The sequence below is a fragment of the Erinaceus europaeus genome, chromosome 13 (assembly GCF_950295315.1).
Source record: "Erinaceus europaeus chromosome 13, mEriEur2.1, whole genome shotgun sequence".
NCBI lineage: Eukaryota > Metazoa > Chordata > Mammalia > Eulipotyphla > Erinaceidae > Erinaceus > Erinaceus europaeus.
The window spans coordinates 35,813,343-35,823,265 of record NC_080174.1 but is presented as its reverse complement, the minus strand read 5'-3'; the positions used below and the strand labels follow the sequence as shown (position 1 = coordinate 35,823,265).

Sequence of the window (9,923 nt, the reverse complement as noted above, 5' to 3'; positions counted from 1 at the left end):
GTTTTTCTCTTTTTGTGAAATAACAGGCTCGTAGCAGGTAAGATGGCTCAAGAGTGGTATGGTTCCAGTTCCGTTCTTACCCTGAAAGAAGTCCCCTTGCTGATCTCCCAGATAGCATGGCTTCAGCAGACAGAGGCCATTCTTGCAGCTCTGGTCCTGACTGCTACCTGCCTTCTTGGCAGGGCCTCACTATCTCTCCCACACCAACAGACTTCACATTTCCAGGGTAAATCTTAGACCCAGGTCGGACCTCAGCTGGAGGACCTGAGCAGCCCTAGGTGCTAGGGCTAGAGAGGAGGGCAAGTGCCCAGAAAGGGCGTCCAAGGACCTGATTCTAGACATTGGACTTGGGAGCTGAGTTGAGGGAATCTCCTTGAGCTCCGTCCGCATGCACAGGTACTCCCCGATGACAGCCATGAACGCAATGCACACAGCTTGAACCAGCCACCAGGTTGGCGTCGAGGGGAACCGGGAGCTATAGAACCAGCAACCCAGGAGGTGAAAGAAATGTACAGTGACAGTGAAATCCAGACACTGCTTCCGTCACCGGATGAAATACAGCAAGCCCAGGGCACAGGTAAGGGCGTTGAGGACAAAGGACATCATGGAGAGTCGGCCTGGAGGGGTGGAAAATCTCAGGATCTGGTCTTCGAACACCTGGTCCAGCAACGGGCTGCTGCGCACCAGTCCATCCACCAGCGCCAGCCACAGCCCCAGAGAGCCATAGTACACGGTCTGCATGAGGATGATCTGCGACAGGATCAGCAACGGGTCCCAAATGTAGCTTCGGAACTGGCCCGCCATGCCGGCCCGTTCCGGGGTCCGCCCGGGCCTGGGTCAGCACCGCTGCGCCATGGGTCTCGGGTTCCCTCTCCCCTGCACCTGCCGGCTCCCCAAACTGCGCTGACAGACAGAACCATGGAGGAGAGGTCCTATTCGCCTAGAGAGGCAGGGTTTCAATGACGGATCTGCAGGATCCCACTTGTACCGGGACTCCCTCCCCACACACACTGGGGGAAGCTTCTGTCTTTTAGTATCTTTCCATCTCTCTCTCTCTCTCTTTTCAATTTCTGTCGGAGAGCTTTCCCAAGAGTAAAGAAACTTACACAATGACCAAGAGATTACACTCAGATTTTTTGAAAGTATTGTGTATAGAGATACTTTCAGCTTTCACCTTATACACCAGACTAACTTAGCAAATCTTTGAAAACATCTGTGTGTGTGTGTGTGTGTGTGTTGTTTTTTTTTTTTTTAGAGTTCCACTGAGTGGATTTTGGGTTGCTGAGTGAACTTTTGGGTCACTTTTTTTAAAAATTTTTAATTCAAGAAGCTGAGTGGTGGTGCACCTGGTTGAGTGCACATGTTACAATGTGCGAGGACCCAGGTTCAAGCCCCTGGTCCCCACCTTCAGGGGGAAGCTTCATTACTGTTGAAGTAGGGCTGCAGGTCTCTCTCTCTCTCTCCTTCTCTAGCTCCCCCTTCCTTTTAATTTCTGGCTTCCTCTATCCAATAAAGAAACATAGTAAAAAATTTTAAATAATAATAATTCTTTAATTCATAGAGAGGGAGAACCCTCACAGCACCACATTTTGTGTGGCTTGGTTTAATTACTTTGGCGGAAAAAGTTAAGACATTTAAAAATAATTAAATAGAAGACAGATTAGTTTGGACTGAGAAAGAAGTAAAGCCATCATGAGCTCCTATCTGAGAACGTAGGAAAGTTCTGACATTTAGTCTGATGATAATAGAAACTGTTCTAGGGACCTGAAAGGAAACCTTTTTTTGTCCCCTGAACTGATGACACCTGATCGTTCTTACCAGGCCCCTTGAGCTGGGAACACCAACACCAGCCATGAATGTGTCTGTATGGAATGGCTCCCCAGCCTGGGCCTCCCACAATATTGCGACGATTTCACTGCGGCCCTGGTAGACATAAGGATGCTGCCCCATTTGATGGAAGATATCCTGGAGGAACAGCTTAATATGCTCAACGGATTTCACCGGTAAATCATTGCAAGCAGTTGTTACTAAGTGGGTAGAGAGTTTTGGTTTGCTGCCATCGCAGAAAAAGGTTTTCAGTTTTAATTATTTTATTATATTTTTGTCAATAGAGTCAGCTTCCTATATGGAGTCACATGCCTGAAAAAACTACGTTTTGATTGGGAAAAACTAGAGAAAAAAACAAAAGGAGAATAAAATAACAGAAAAGGCAAGTCCACTAAGCTGAATTGACTTCATATATTTCTGCTTCACAACCTGTCAGCAACCCTGATGATTATCTATTTAAAAAAGACACAGAGGGGGCCGGGCGGTGGACCAGCAGCTTAAGCGTATAGAAGTATAGGGACCAGAGTAAGGATCCTGGTTCCAGTCCCCGGCTGCCCACCTGCAGGTGGGTCATTTTGTAAGCAGTGAAGCAGGTCTGTAGATGTCTATCTTTTTCTCCCCCTCTGTCTTCCCCATCTCTCTCAATTTCTCTCTGTCCTATCCAACAATATCAACAGCTATAACAACAACCAAATGGGAAAAAATGACATCCAGGAGCAGTGGGTTCATAGTGCAGGCACTGAGCCCCAGCGACAGCCTTGGAGGCAAAAAATCAACATAGAGGAGGGTTCTTCATGAAGAACACTGCTCTGGCATCATGATGGAAGAAGAGTGATGGAAAGGAGTGTTTCTTTGGGTCCTTTGCTGGAGTCGCAGATATTTCTCCATCCTAAGCCAGTGTGTTGGTTAAACACCCCCACTCGGGTACTGGCACCATTTTATCAGCAGCTGAAGGCCTGAGGTCTGGGAGAGGAGTTTCCCCCTGTGTCACAGGCTTCTCCAGATGCAGATGGCTCTGGGATCTCACCTTTGCAATGGCTTCTTCTTTATCTGCAGGTGTCCTGGTATGGAGCAATGATTGACTGATCCACTGGGTTGCCTCGATTGGTTGATGTGAATTTTTCTCAGAACCTAACCAACACCGGCCTTCATGGGGCTGATATTGCCCTACTGGAAAACTTTAGAGCTCAGGAGATGGCCTCCTTATTACAGATCCCTGCAGGAAATGTACAGGTAACGCCACAGTGGTGGTTTCACTCAGTCGCTGGCTTCAGTGGCTTCTCCTAAGGAGACTCAGAGGCAGTCAGTTAAGTGGAGACAAAACACAGAACACCCAAGACAGCCATCTCTCTCCACACCTCGGTCCTAACAGAATGTTCTGACTCAGCAGTGATTTTGCTTTGTTCATTTTGCTGACCCCTTCTGTCTCTGTTGTAAGCAAGTCGTCATCCCATCAAGAGAGTAAGGAGAGCTCTTTCAAATCTATGTGCTCAGGGGGAATGGTGCCTATGTAGTCCTTACCCGCAGAGACATCCCTAGGTGTGCTAATTGAAGAACTTGCCATCCCCTTCACTATATAGCCTGGGTGCAAAGCTTGTGGACACATGTCTTATTTGGAAACCAGGTTTGAAGATACTCTTCTACATAAAATTGCTTCTTTTTTCTACTATCCTCCAATCACCACCACCCCCACTTCTTTTTTTTTTAAATTTTTTTTTTATTAAAGAAAGGATTAATTAACAAAACCATAGGGTAGGAGGGGTACAACTCCACACAATTCCCACCGCCCAATCTCCATATCCCACCCCCTCCCCCGATAGCTTTCCCATTCTCTATCCCTCTGGGAGCATGGACCCAGGGTCATTGAGGGTTGCAGAAGGTAGAAGGTCTGGCTTCTGTAATTGCTTCCTCGCTGAACATGGGCGTTGACTGGTCGGTCCATACTCCCAGTCTGCCTCTCTCTTTCCCTAGTAGGATGGGTCTCTGGGGAAGCTGAGCTCCAGGACACATTACCACCCCCACTTCTAACACCAAAACAGACAGTGCAGTCCTCGGCCCACTGAGAAGATGTTCCTGAGTGTTTTTTCCCCACAAAACCTTTCCAGGGGCTTGACATAAAGGCCCCTGCCTTCAAATCATATCCTGATGTAAGATACGTATCACCTGAGTGTTTAACAAGTAGGCTGTAAAAAAGATTCCTATAGGGAGTCGGGCGGCAGCACGGCGGGTTATGCACACGCGGAGCAAAGTGCAAGGTCTGGTTAGGATTCTGGTTCAAGCCCCCGGCTCCCCACCTACAGGGGAGTCCCTTCACAGGTGGTGAAGCAGGTCTGCAGGTGTGTCTCTGTCTCTTTTCCTCTCTATCTCCCCCTTCTCTCTCAATTTCTCTCTGTCTCTGTCCAATAACAAATAAATAAATAAAGGTTCCTATGACATGATAGTTTCCTTCCAATCAGATTGCAGGAAGTGCTCATTTGTAATTTTGTTATGATTCCAGAACCGGACTCTCTTGAACAGGGACTCTCTTGAACAATAACCTTCTGATCTTTGGAGCTGACAGGAAACCCGATGATGTAAGTGTCCAGCCTAATCATTTTATTTATCAGACAAGACAGAGAACTTGAGAGAGATGGGGAGATAGAGAGGGAGAGAGAAAGACAGATACCTGCAGACCTGCTTCACCATTTGTGAAGTTTCCCCCTGCAGGTGGGGAGCCTGAGGCTCCAACCCTGATCCTTGCGTGGGTCCTTGTGGTTTGTACTGTGTGAACCACCACCCACCCCCAAGCCTAATCATATTAAGTTCATATTAAATGTGAAACAGTTTACTATATCCCAGTGATCCAGGCAGTCAGGGTATCTCTTCTGCATGTGCTTCAGGCTTTGTAAGTTCGTCTTGTCTTTGCTCTTAAACACTGTGACCCCTGGGGGGCAGGCAAGGAGAGGGGGGCTGTGTCTGGGGCTGCAGCAGCCCCAGGGAGGCCTCTGGCTCCTCAGCCTTCTCTGCCTGCTCCTCCCCTCACTCTCCCCCTTGAGCCCTGACTTCTGAAGCAAGTGTCTCTAGTGGCCTTTCATCCTACTTTCCCCTCTGACCAGCACTGTTTTCCCAGAAATGGCTGTGACTCCCACCCTCGATTCTCTGGGGCTTTGGTTCTCTGCCTGCTGGTCGAGCTGCATCCCCTGTAAAGAGAGACCATGTCCAGCCTGGGGAGGTGGCTCAGTGGGCAGCGAGAGGACTTTCTTCTCTCAGATTCTAGATTCCCGACACTGTTTAGGATGAGCTATGCTTGCATCTCTCTCTCTCTCTCGCTCTCTCTCTCCCATTTTATTTCTCTCTTGATGTTCTTTGTTGAGTCCATAAACTAAGGTCTCTAATATGTGTCAGGTGTCCCTGCAGACTTGCAAACACATACATGAGAGAATTGTATGTATATCTATAAGCACTTACAAAATGCTTCACTAGCGTCTGCAGTGGAACAATCTTTTATATTATATGGGGATTTATTTTACTTCCTTGAAAGAGGACGCTGGAGGAGGAGAGAGAAAGAAGCCTGATCATAGCTCAGGCATATGTGGGACCTGGGGTTTGAACCAGAGTCCTCTCTCTCCTGGTGACTCAGTCCTCTTGATAGTTGATTTATGAGAGAGACAGAGAGAGAGAGAGAGACTGAAACAGGCACTTCTCATGCAGTGTTAGACATGAAACTGGGTCCTGATACCTGGGAAGCAGGTGTTCCAGCTACTTACCGACCTTCCGGGGAGGCTTAAGTGTTTGAAATTATCACAAACTAAAGCAAGGCATTCGGAACTCAGAAATATCATAGTTAGTAGGTAGCTGATTCTTCAAAGTGTCTGTTTACACTGTGTAGCCTAGGTAGGTCTGACCCCTGCCACAGCGAGTTAACACTCAGAGGTTAACTCGCTGTCCTCTCATCCCCACCTTTCAGTTCCTGAGTTCTGTAATGGATACAACATGCAAAGTGTCAGCCACTGGATGGGAAACCTCTAGCCCTTCCCATCCCAGACCCTTTTCAGCCAACTGGAGACATAGGAAAGAAGCTGCCTTGACCAGACCATCCTTGACCATCCTGGAGGACCTGAGCAGCAGGAGAGAGTAAGCACAGGGCTCCTGTCCCACAGCACTCTGTGGGCAGCACCTGGGATTCTGCCTTTCAGTTTCAGGAAATCTGCTCTTTTTTTTTTTTCCTGAAAAAAGCAAAACTCAGCTTTGTTGTCATTTTGCTAAATCAAGCATGACAACATTTCTGGGATAAAATCATCAGGACAATAATTTTACAGACCTCAAGTAATTCACACTGTTGAAGTGGGGTTCTGGGGATTCCCACCCACCCTGGTCATGCCTGATGGGAGTAAAATCGGCCTTTTAGAAAACAGTGCATTTTTTTCAAATTTTACAATTTGAAACTTACTTTCTAACCTCTTCTTTCAAACATGATGCTGGAAATTAGAACCAGGGCCTCATCTAAGTAGCTGGTTGTTGAGTCAAATCCCAGGACCTAGTAGTAAGAAAGATACTGGAAGGAGGAGGGAGAAAGAGAGAGAGAGAGAGAGAGAGAGAGAGAAAAGAAGAAGGAGAAGAAGAAGAAGAAGAAGAAGAAGAAGAAGAAGAAGAAGAAGAAGAAGAAGAAGAAAGAGGAGGAGGAGGGAGGAAGGAGGAGAAAGTAGAGGAGGAGGTGGAAGAGAAGGTGGAGTAGGAGGGAGAAGGAGGGAGGAGGAGATGGAGAAGGAGGGAGGAGGAGAAAGGAGGAGGAAGTGGAGGAGGGAGGAGGAAGTAGAGAAGAAGGGAGGAAGTGGAGGAGGAGGGAAGAGGAGGAGGTGGAGATGGAGGGAGGGGGAGAAAGAGGAGGCAGTGGAGGAGAAGCGAGGGAGGAGGAGAAGGAGAAGGAGGGAGAAAGAGGAACGAGGAGGAGAGAGGGAGGATGTGGAGGAGGAGGGAAGAGAAGGAGGAGGAGGTGGAGAAGGAGAGAGGAGGAAATGGGGGAGGTGGTGGAGGAGGAGGGGGAAGATGTAGGGGGGAGGAGGAGAAGGCAGAGGCAGTGGAGGATGAAGGAGGATTAGGAGATGGAGGATTAGGAGGATTAGGAGATGAAATACCAATAGGCAGCCTTCACACTGGGCTTTCTGCAGAGTTGAGGCCTTTACAGGTGTCCCAGGGGCCCACAGGGAGGTTTCTAGGTCACACCTGGTCTCTTTCTCACAGCACGTGTGCCAGCTCAGCTTTGGACTCTGGGTCTACACTCCAGTCCCTGTTTCTGCACAGACGAGCTGTGGGTTGGCACAAAGTCACAAACCACACCTTCACCTTGTGTTTGATGCTCTCTTCCCACATCTCCTTGCTGGACTTGCCCGTGGGTCCACTGGGAGCTTGGTTGGGTGGGTGTATGATACTGAGTGTGGCTTTTGGACTTTTCAGCATCAGTTGTCATAGTAAAAGGCTCTGAACTGTGATGTCAGAGAGCCTGACTTTGTGCCTCTTGCCACATCCTCTCCTGCTTCCCCCTATCCTGTCCCTGCAGGTCACTGTGGTGTGAGACCTCAGCTATGGAGTTCAGGAAAGCCCCATCCAAGGGCCCTGATCTCACAAGTCCCATCTCAGGAAGAGAAGAGTCTGTCCCTGGCATGCCCCCAGTCTTGTAGACTTTGACTTGCACAAATTCACGCTTCAGAGGTGATAAAGCAGGCCTACAGGTATCTATCTTTCTCCCTCTCTATCTCCCTCTCCTTTCTCAATTTCTGTCTATGCAAAATATGAAAAAAAATGGCCACAAGGGGGTCGGGCAGTAGTGCAGTGGGTTAAGTGCAGGTGGCACAAAGTGCAAGGACCAGAGTAAGGATCCTGGTTCGAGCCCCCGACTCCCCACTTCACAAGTGTCGAAGCAGATCTGCAGGTATCTATCTTTCTTTCCTCCTCTCTGTCTTCTCCTCTCTCCATTTCTCTCAGTTCTATATAACATGGATGACAGCAATAACAACAATAATAACTACAACAAGGACAATAAACAACAAGAATAACAAAAGGGAAAAAAATAAAGTTTCATCATAATAAAGCAAGGTTCTGGGCTACTCCATGGGCTACACGGTGAGAGCAGGGAGATGGGTCAGTCAGCACGATGCACAGAAGCTTCGCTCAGCCTCGTCTCAGACTGAGGAGTCTCTGGTGAGCCAGTCTTAACTGTAGATCCAAGACATGCAGAGTCCAGGTGGCATGAGGAAGAGGGGTTGTATTTTTTTTTTAATGATTTCCCTTTTTATTTTTATTCATTTATTGTTGGATAGAGACAGAGGGAAACTGAGAGTGGAGAGGAATATAGGGAAAGAGACAGACACCTGCAACCCTGCTTCACCACTCATACAGCTTCCTTCCTCCCTGCAGATGGGGACCAGGGGCTTGAACCGGGGTCCTCGTGCTCTGTCATGTGTGCGCTGGACCAGGTGCGCCACCACCTGGCCCTGTGAAGGGTTGTGTTTTCTCACTAAGTCATGTGATAGGAAGTGCGTCAGCTGTCCTGAACAAGGAGAGTGTGTCCACATTTGATCCTTGTCAGTCCTGTAGATGGGTCAGAAGTAGTCATGAGGGCTGGGGTCAGAAGCCAGAGGAAAGTCATGAGGGTGTGAACAATACCTTGCTGAAAGTGTGTGCAGGAAGTTAGTCTTCTAGTTGACCTTGTGTGTGCGTGTGCTGAGTCTAACTGTGAGCCCTGTGGATGTCAGGCTGGAACTCCTGGAGCAGATCTGGAGACAGTACTTGCCTTTCTCAAAATGGGATGCAGACACGGTCCTCATCTGGTTAGAGGTTTGTCATTCTCTCCTTCTGGGCTGGGGTGTGACGTTTGGGAATGTCCCCATGGCCCTCACACACTGTGGAGCTGTCTGACACTCTTTCCTGTCCCTAGCTTTGCTTGAAGATGCCGGCAAGGTATGTGAACATATGCCAAGCCAAATAAATTGATGGAACCACCCTGGCATCCATGTTGGATCAAGAGCTGAGACACAAACTTCATATAAAGAACCAGCTACACCTATTGAAGCTCAGGGTAGCTATTCAAGAGATAACCTCTCTGAGGAGTCTTGCTAATGCTCCCACACAGAGAAATGTAAGCCCTGGGCCCAAGTTGTGGGTCAGCACTTAGCACACAGTCCCCTGTAGGTGAAGCCTCGGCGTCCATCCCTGCTAACCCCTGGGAGCCCCATGGACAGAGCCGAGGTGGGGGGACACCATGGAGCATGGAGCAGCACTTTGCTGCCTGTCCACCACACCCTCCTCAATAAAGCTATAGAATAAAAACTCAGTCAGGCGTCAGTCAGCAGGAGACCCAGGGCTTACTCCTGGCATACCCTCAGAAAGCTGAAAAGAAGGCTACGTCTCCTCTCAAAGAAGAAGATGGATAATTACATTGAAATCCTTGCTTCCCCTGTCTTGGCAGAAGTCCCAGTTCTCTATAAGCAATTTTTTAAAGAAAGAAAACAGGTTTCCTTGTGTAGAGGCTGTAAGTACGTGAGGAGGCTGTCTGGGCAGCACCCAAAGCTGGTGAAGGGCGGACAGGCCTACGGATACCCCTGTGGGTGGTTTGACTGATGAACAGGACAGGCTGTCACTGTCCCCTCTACAAATGTGGTGGCTGCTTGGCTGTCAGAAATTCAGAACCTACAAACAGGCAGCGAATGAATTCCCTTTCCTTTTATGGCAGATTTGAGGAATTTATAGCCAATATGGGGTAAATAAATATTATGATGGCCCATCTCTCCCCACTATTGAGGAAACTCCTTTTCAATCTCTCCTAGAGGTAAGTGCCCTGGTGTCTTCTGTTTCGATGGTAGAAAAAGCTACATTTGCTATCAAACTATGAAAAAAAGAGCATGCAACTGTAGGTATAACAAGATCTAAGTCGTGTCAGTCCTCAGCACCAACACTTCATCAGAGACGAGACAGCGCAGCCAGGATTGGGGCCCTCTGCTGAGCATGAGACCCGGGTTCTGGCCTGGCTCCCATCATCTGGGTACAGCAGGCATGTGTGGTGTCATTTCCTCTCCCCCCCTTTTAAATTTTTTATTATCTTTATTTTTTTATTGAATAGA

At 48.3% G+C, this 9,923-nt stretch overlaps 1 long non-coding RNA gene and 1 pseudogene across 1 annotated transcript; one reads left to right on the top strand and one right to left on the bottom strand.

Annotated features, from left to right (window-relative positions):
* Positions 1-318: 318 nt before the first annotated feature.
* LOC103118495 (protein SYS1 homolog) lies at positions 319-958 on the bottom strand (annotated as a pseudogene).
* A 3,364-nt stretch (positions 959-4,322) lies between these two features.
* On the top strand, positions 4,323-8,875 carry LOC132542500 (uncharacterized). The gene is made up of 3 exons (XR_009553510.1): positions 4,323-4,400; positions 5,774-5,940; positions 8,741-8,875. It is a non-coding gene; the product is annotated as an uncharacterized LOC132542500 (long non-coding RNA).
* The last annotated feature ends 1,048 nt before the right edge of the window (positions 8,876-9,923 follow it).